The sequence below is a fragment of the Eptatretus burgeri genome, chromosome 11 (genome assembly GCF_056783735.1).
Source record: "Eptatretus burgeri isolate ZD-2024b chromosome 11, Ebu_testis_v1, whole genome shotgun sequence".
Taxonomy (NCBI): Eukaryota; Metazoa; Chordata; class Myxini; order Myxiniformes; family Myxinidae; genus Eptatretus; species Eptatretus burgeri.
This window is the reverse complement of record NC_140971.1, coordinates 82,027,262-82,034,689: the sequence shown is the minus strand read 5'-3', so window position 1 is coordinate 82,034,689 and position 7,428 is coordinate 82,027,262.

Sequence of the window (7,428 nt, the reverse complement as noted above, 5' to 3'; positions counted from 1 at the left end):
CGGGTTCACCCAGCAGTGAGCACGAGGTCCGTGCTGTGCAACGCACGAGGCCCCCACGTGCTCGCTTGCGAGAGTGAAGTCCCGGTCCGGAAACGCACGCGGTGGATTTGCCGTTCCCGCGGACGGACAAAGTTTAGGCAGGATTACGGATTTGGACCGGACGGGTTCTCCACGCGATCGTGTGTGTTAAGCTCCAACGGGCAAAGCACATGTGTTCGCGTGGGGAACCCCTCGAGACGTGGGGCTTGTTTTTTTTTATGCGCATGGTGACGCCATGGCTGCACGTGGGGTTGGAATCCGGCAGGAGGGGTATCCCTGCCGGATGGTACTGTCCAAGGAGGGACGAGGTACACGTGCAGCTGCATGACGTCACGGGCAGGTGCAAAGTGTGCGAGCTGTGAGTTGCCGCGCTGGTGCTGCTCATGTAAAGAAAAGAAAAAAAAAAAAAAGCAACCCTCACTTTCGGGTGCACAGGATTCCTGGGCAAGGGGTGGAAGATCCCCTTACCAGGGCACAGGATGGAAACTAGTTAGGGGGAAGGGTTAGCTTAGTTAGACCGACTTCATGGCGCAGGGGTAAGTCCTCATGGAGTCCGTGGAATGGATTAGTTAGAGGGATTGTAGCCAGATTTAGGTTGGGAAAGTGATTTTTGGGACATCTGAGGACATGGACAGACTTGTGAGTGTGTAGAGGGGACGTAGCTTAGCTACGTAGTGTTAAAAGCAATGTGCTGTAGTTTAAGGGACGACGTGGGAGCACGAGTTAGTTAGGGGAGGTAGTTAGAAGGATGGCAGAGTTCAGCGGTGAGTGTGTTGAAGAGTTGGTGAGTGAAGTGGAAGCATGTGCTTGGTGAGTGAGTGAGGCCAGCGGGTCTGTGTGAGTGGAGCAAATGGGGAATGCATGGTGCGATGAGTGGTTGGGGGGAGGAGTGACTCCCACCCAAGGGACCCCGGGGTCAGTGTAGAGTGAGTTAGGGGGTTAGTCAAATTTACAAAATGGAGGTCTTTTTGTTGTTGGTGGGAGTGTAGGCTCAAAACCCATTTGGAGGGGTGCAGGAGCCCTGTGACGGGCTGGGAGCGTGGCTGCGAAAGGTGAGTATCGCTGAGTGGGTACCCCGGGCACCAGGCTAGTCGGCCGTGGTAGGCCAAGGGCCCATGGGGGCCGGGATAGCGTAGTGGGCACGGGTGCGCCTGCTTGGTGCGGGGGCCCGGGGCGCCATTAGCCGCGTGGGCAGTGTTGTGGGCACGGGTGACCCTCGGAAAGGGGCCTGGGAAGCCAGCCTGCCACGTGTGCGTTTCAGGGGAGGTGCCATGGGGGGCACTCCCCGGTGTTAGGGAGCTGGTAGGCTCGGAGGCAGTGTAGTGCCCGGGGGTGCCATAGCGGGAGATTCGGCAGAGGGTCGTGCCTGCCAAAGGGAGCCACGTGTCCCAGCCATGAGACCGTGTGAGGGCACGGAGAGAAAATTGGGGGCGAGGCCCGAAATTGTGAAGACACCAACACAGGCGACGGGAATCTGGGTTGTTAGAACCAATAGTTTAAGCGAGAGGTGCTTGTTGAAAGCCCCGGGGTAGTTTAACAGTTAATGGTTAGGGTAGATTAGGAAGTGTACCCCTCCGCACCATCCATCCCCTCGCTCTCGTTGTGGGCCGCTGGACCCACTTTGGGTTAGATCGCTGAACTCTGGGGAGGACATTTTGAGGCTTCGTTGGGCCTCGACACAGGACGCTAGCACTCCATTGTTCCCCTCCGGGAAGGGAACGTAGGGGTTGGGAGTAGGCTAGGTGACAGGATAGGTTAGCCGAACAAGGACGATAAAGGGGGTTAGGGGACGATTTATAGTGGGGAAGTAAAAATAAATAAATAAATAAATAAATAAGTTGGGGCTAAATTGGGGTTTGACAAATTAAGGGAGTGGGTATAGACAGTGACAGGCAAAGGCGATAGGTTGGGAGGGAGACCGTAGGGTACGTCCGAGCCCGCCTTCCGAGTGGCCAGCACCACCGCACTCCCTCCACCAACCTCCTCTGAACGGCAAAGGCTGGCCAGCTTCATCTGTTGGCTGCATTGCTGCAAGGCAAAGGCCGGCCCACTTCATCGGCAGCTGTTGTTTTGCTGCAAGGCCTGTGCCGGCTGGATTGTCTGCAGCTGCTGTGCTGCAAGGCCTGTGCCGGCCGGATCATCTGCAGCTGTGGTACTTCAAGGCCTGTGCCGGCCAGTTCATCTGCCGGCTGTGTTTGCCTACAGCGGCCTTCTTCTGCGGGCTGTGTTTGCCTGCTACCTTTGCCATGCCATGCCCACTGCCCCTGTTCACCAGCCCCGTTCAATTTTTGCTTTGCCCCCCCTGTTCATTGCCATGTGCGCCAGGATCAGAAAGCAACAGTTTGCAAGCTGCGAGAACTGCCCTGTTGGCAGCTACAACACGGGCCTGCAGTGGCGGCCCGTGCACCGTGTTTGCGTCCAACCATTCATCCATCCATTCGTTGTGTTCATTGCGTGTGCCACTTGAGCTGGCACGGAGACTACGTTTGTGCAGCCCATGCACCGTTGTGGTTCACTGCGTTCAGTTCAAAAGGGAAGGCCTTGGACTGCGAGTGAGCAGCCGGCCACGTTCCCTGTCACCTGCATTGTTTGAGTCAGAGACTGCATGCGAGCAGCCTGGCTCCCTGCTAACTGCTTTCTTTTTGCAGAGTTCATTGATCCTGGGCCATGGTTTAGTGTAAAATTTGTAAGTTAAGGTTAAGATGTACTGTAAATATGAGTGCGCCCCCGGCATGTCTGTCCTAGCGCCGGCAATTTTATTTAAGTCGTCCGTGTGAGTGAGTTGTTTCGGTAGTTACTCAGCCCTCAGGTTATTTATTTTGGGGACACGAATACCATGAATGTCGCACTCAGGGATCCGTAGGTAAAATGTACTGGGGGAAAACTACACATGATGGCACACGAAAATTTGACGACTCGGGACGAGTCTGTAAAAAGGGGAGGGGGTAGTGTTGTGGTTGACGAAATTCACAAACCACCATTCAGGTCCCTTAGGTGAGATATCTCTGTAAGTATATGTGTAGTTAGGCCCAAACCCGTTGTTTCGAGGGAATAAATGTCATTCAGTCGGGCTGCGACTCTTCAGGATAGCCGTTTTTCTTTTACTATCTTTATTTTGGACCAGCCGCCATTACTACCACCACCAACCACGTCTCAACAGCCATCACACAACAACCACCAACCACAACGCCGCTTCACAACAACAGCCACGACCTTTACCGTCACAACTCGCCACCATCGCATCACCACCATTCTTGCGCCACTTGTGGGCACCGATACTGGACTCGTGCAGGGCGCGCACCGAGCAGCGGGTGCAGAGGCACGGCCTTTCCGAAGAAAACGGATCAAAAACGACTCGCGCCCACTTCTGTTCCGTCCTATCGGTGAGCGTGGGGCGATTTGGCCCCGCCTCCAGGTACGTTGGAGTGTGGTCGCTATATGCAAATTCATGGATCAAAAAGCATTCACGCCCACTTTTCCTCGGTCCAATGGGGAGCCAGTTAGAGGTGAAGGGTCGGAGGTAAAGGGTCAAAGGTGAAGGGGCGAAGCCACGGGGGATATAAACGGCTGCGTTCGTCAGTCAAGGCAGTTCGGAGTTGGGAGTTCACGGAGCCAGTGAAGAGTTAGGACGAGTCAAGAGAGGAGACGGAGAGGGCGATCGGACGAAGCTGTGGAGAGGCGGCGGCGGCGAAGGCGGTTGAGGGGGTGCTCGCGTCGGATTCGGGGAACTGCGGAGGGAGAGGCCGGCGGCGCGACCGAGGTCGTGGTGGAGACGCTCGTCGCGGGACCCGAGACAGGGAGATATCCTCCATCCCCCGAGCATCAACAACCCCCTCCTGTTTCCCCCGCGCTGAGATAGTGCGACAAGGGGGCCCCTTTCCCACCCCCTACCAGACACTGTCCGCGAGGCCCGCGGAGTTGGGGCGCCGCCGCCACTTTGCGTCTCATCATCAGACGGGTAGGCCCGACGCGGTCTCGGCCCCAGGCCCGCCTACCCCCCTCATCCTTGAGGGTGGTCCTTTTCTTTTGCTTTGGGTATATGTGTTGTCGGCGCCGTCTGTGAAGTAAAATTGTATAAGTGTTGCCGTGTGCTCGGTAGTCGGATAGCTCTGCATTGTCTTCTTCTTTTATATTTGCTTTTTGTGTAATATTGTGTGTTTCTTCTCCTTTTACATTTGCTTTTGGTGTAATTGTATATGTGTGCTTTCCGTTCATCGCGAAATAAATGTGCTTATTGTTGAACTGTTTTCCCGTTTCGCTTCGTCTTTTCTTTCATTGAATCTCCATCTTACTTCACGTAAAGGGTTGGTAGTGGGCTGAATATGCCCGATAATTAATCGAACCGTCGGGGCCGACGATAACACCGCTCGGTTATCCCGATAGTACGGAACGGGTCGCTTAAAGTGGCCCGTGTCCGAAGTCGACCTGCGGCGAGGTGCGATCGCCCGGTCTACCCTCCGTGTGGGTACTTAGGTAGGTCGAATTTGGCGAGCAACCCTATCCCACGCGGGGGGCCGATTGGCACGATCGTGGTGAGGCCGAAAGGTCCACCCGTGACTGGTTCCCAACGTTAGTCCGAGAGGGTCACGACTGGATTGTCCGTCCGGTGGGCGACGTTCCGCGATTCGAGTTACGTGGCCGTTCGCACGCCGCCGGGCGCGAATCCGCAACAATATATATATATATATATATATATATATATATATATATATATATATATATATATATATATATATATATATATATATACCTCACTGTTCCACCTGGCGGCCGTTCCTCGTCACCGACTCCTGGTCCACAACAATATATATATATACATATATATATATATATATATATATATATATATATATGTATGTATATATGTATATATATATGTATATATATATGTATATATATATATAGTGTTGTGGTTACCAGATTCGCAAACCACCATTCAGGTCCCTTAGGTGAGGTATCTCGGTAAGTGCATGTGTAGTTAGGCCCAAACCCGTTGTCTAGTGGGAATACATGTCATTTATACGTGCTGCGACTCTTTAGGATAGCCGTTTTTCTTTTACTATCTTTATTTTGGACCAATCGCCACCATCACAACCACAACAACAACCACCAACCACAACGCCGCTTCACCACAACCGCCATGACCTTTACCGTCACAACTCGCCACCATCGCATCACCGTCATCTCGCGCCACTCATGGGCACCGATGCTGGACTCGTGTAGGGCGCACGTTGAACAGCGTGTACAAAATCACGGATTTTCTGCTTCAAAAACGGATCAAAAACGACACACGCCCACTTTTTGCCGTCCAATCGGTGAGCGAGGGGCGATTTGGCCCCGCCTCCAGAACGATCGATATATGCAAATTTGTGGATCAAAAAGCCTTCACTCCCACTTTTTCTCGGGCCAATGGGGAGCGAGGTGAAAGGTCAAAGGGAGGGGGTCAAAGGCGAAGTTACGGGGGGATAAAAGGACGGTGTTCGTCAGTCAGAACGAGAGAGTCGTAAACAAGAACGGGTCGGAGAGTCAAGAAAAGCAGAGTCAGCAGAACGAGAACGAGGAGTCGGAAGGAGAGAGTCCAACGAAGAGTCAGGGTCGGTCGGAGAGTCAGCAGAACGAGAACGGAGAGTCACAAGAACGGGTCGGAGAGTCAAGAAGCAGGAGAGTCCGAAGCAGAGGGTCAAGACTTCGCGGGCGGTGGAGCTGCTCGTCGTGTGCGTTGGAGTCGGAACGGAGGGGACGAGCTGTGGAAAGGCGGCGACACCAGACGAGGGGGTGCTCGCGTCGTGCAGGAAGCTGCACCCGAGGGAGGCCGACAGCGCGACCTGGCCGAGGTGGAGACGCTCGTCGCACATAATAAAGATCCTCTATACCCCGAGCATCAGCAACCCCCTCCTGTTTCCCCCGCGCTGAGATAGTGCGACCAAGGGGGCCCCGTTCCCACCCCCTGCCAGGCACTGTCCACGAGGCCCGCGGGTTGCGGGGCCATCGCCGCTCCGCGTCTCATCACCAGACGGGTAGGCCCGACCCGGTCTCGGCCCCAGGCCTACCTCATTCTTGAGGGTATTTCTTTTCCTTGGTTTTGGGTATGTGTTGTCGGCGCCGTCTGTGAAGTAGAATTGTATAAGTGTTGCCGTGTGCTCGGTAGTCGGTATTAGCTCTGCACTGTGTTTTCACTTTTATGTTTGCTTTTTGTGTAAATGGAATTGTGTTTTCTTTTTTGTGTGCATTTGGTGGAATTGTATTTGTGTGCTTTCCGTTCGTCGCGAATAAATGTGCTTTATTGTTGAACTGTTCTCCCGCTTCGCTTCGTCTTTTCCCCCATTGAATCCCCATCTTGCTTCACGTAAAGGGTTGGTAGTGGGCTGAATACGCCCGATAATTAATCGAACCGTCGAGGTCGACGATAACACCGCTCGGTTATTCTGATAGTACGGAACGGGTCGCTTAAGTGGCCCGTGTCCGAAGTCGACCTGCGGCGAGGTGCGATCGCCCGGTCTACCCTCCGCGTGGGTACTTAGGTAGTTCGAATTTGGCGAGCAACCCTATCCCACGCGGGGGCTGATTGGCTCGATCGCGGTGAGACCGCAAGGTCCACCCGTGACTGGTTCCCGGCGTTAGTCCGAGAGGGTCACGACTGGATTGTCCGTCCGGTGGGCGACGTGCCGCGATTCGAGTTACGTGGCCGTCGCACGCCGGCGGGCGCGAAGACCGCAACACTGGTGTCAGGAGTGGGATACAAATTCATCGCCCTCCTCGCGGCACTGGTATCGGAGAACAGGAAAACGGGCTCTCCTGTCTCCGGCTAAATTTACGGGAATCGGTCCAGGGGTGAGAGAAGCGACCCCCGATTCCCTCCAAATTACGAGCGAGCAAATTGACCCTTCACGAGGAGCAAGATGGCGTCTCAAGGCGAGCGGGAGCCGGGGGTATTAGAAATGTATATGTGTAGTAATGTAGAATCCATGGTCCAGGATGGAATCCCTGAGCAGGAAATGTTGATTGTGCAGGAACACGGACTCGCCCAACTGAACCCAGAACCTGAGGTGGGTGCGGCAGCGGCCGCAGTGTATGACACCTCCCCTCCCCCTCTCCACCAAAACCCTTCCCCGACCCCTGCCGAAACGGCTCACCCAAGCGCACCCGACATGACCCAGCTATTCACCATGCTGGCAAAAATGTATGCGGAAACGACAGCAAAGATGAATGCGAAAATGATCGAAAAGATGGATGCAAATACAAACGAAATGAAAGAAATGAACAAGCAAATAAACGGAATGGAAGCAAACATGAAGGAGGAAATGAAAAAGTTCCGGGCTGAGACACAGAACATTGGCCGATGCCTGCAGGCGGGCATGAAGGCCGTGACAAAGGAAATAATAGTTGAGA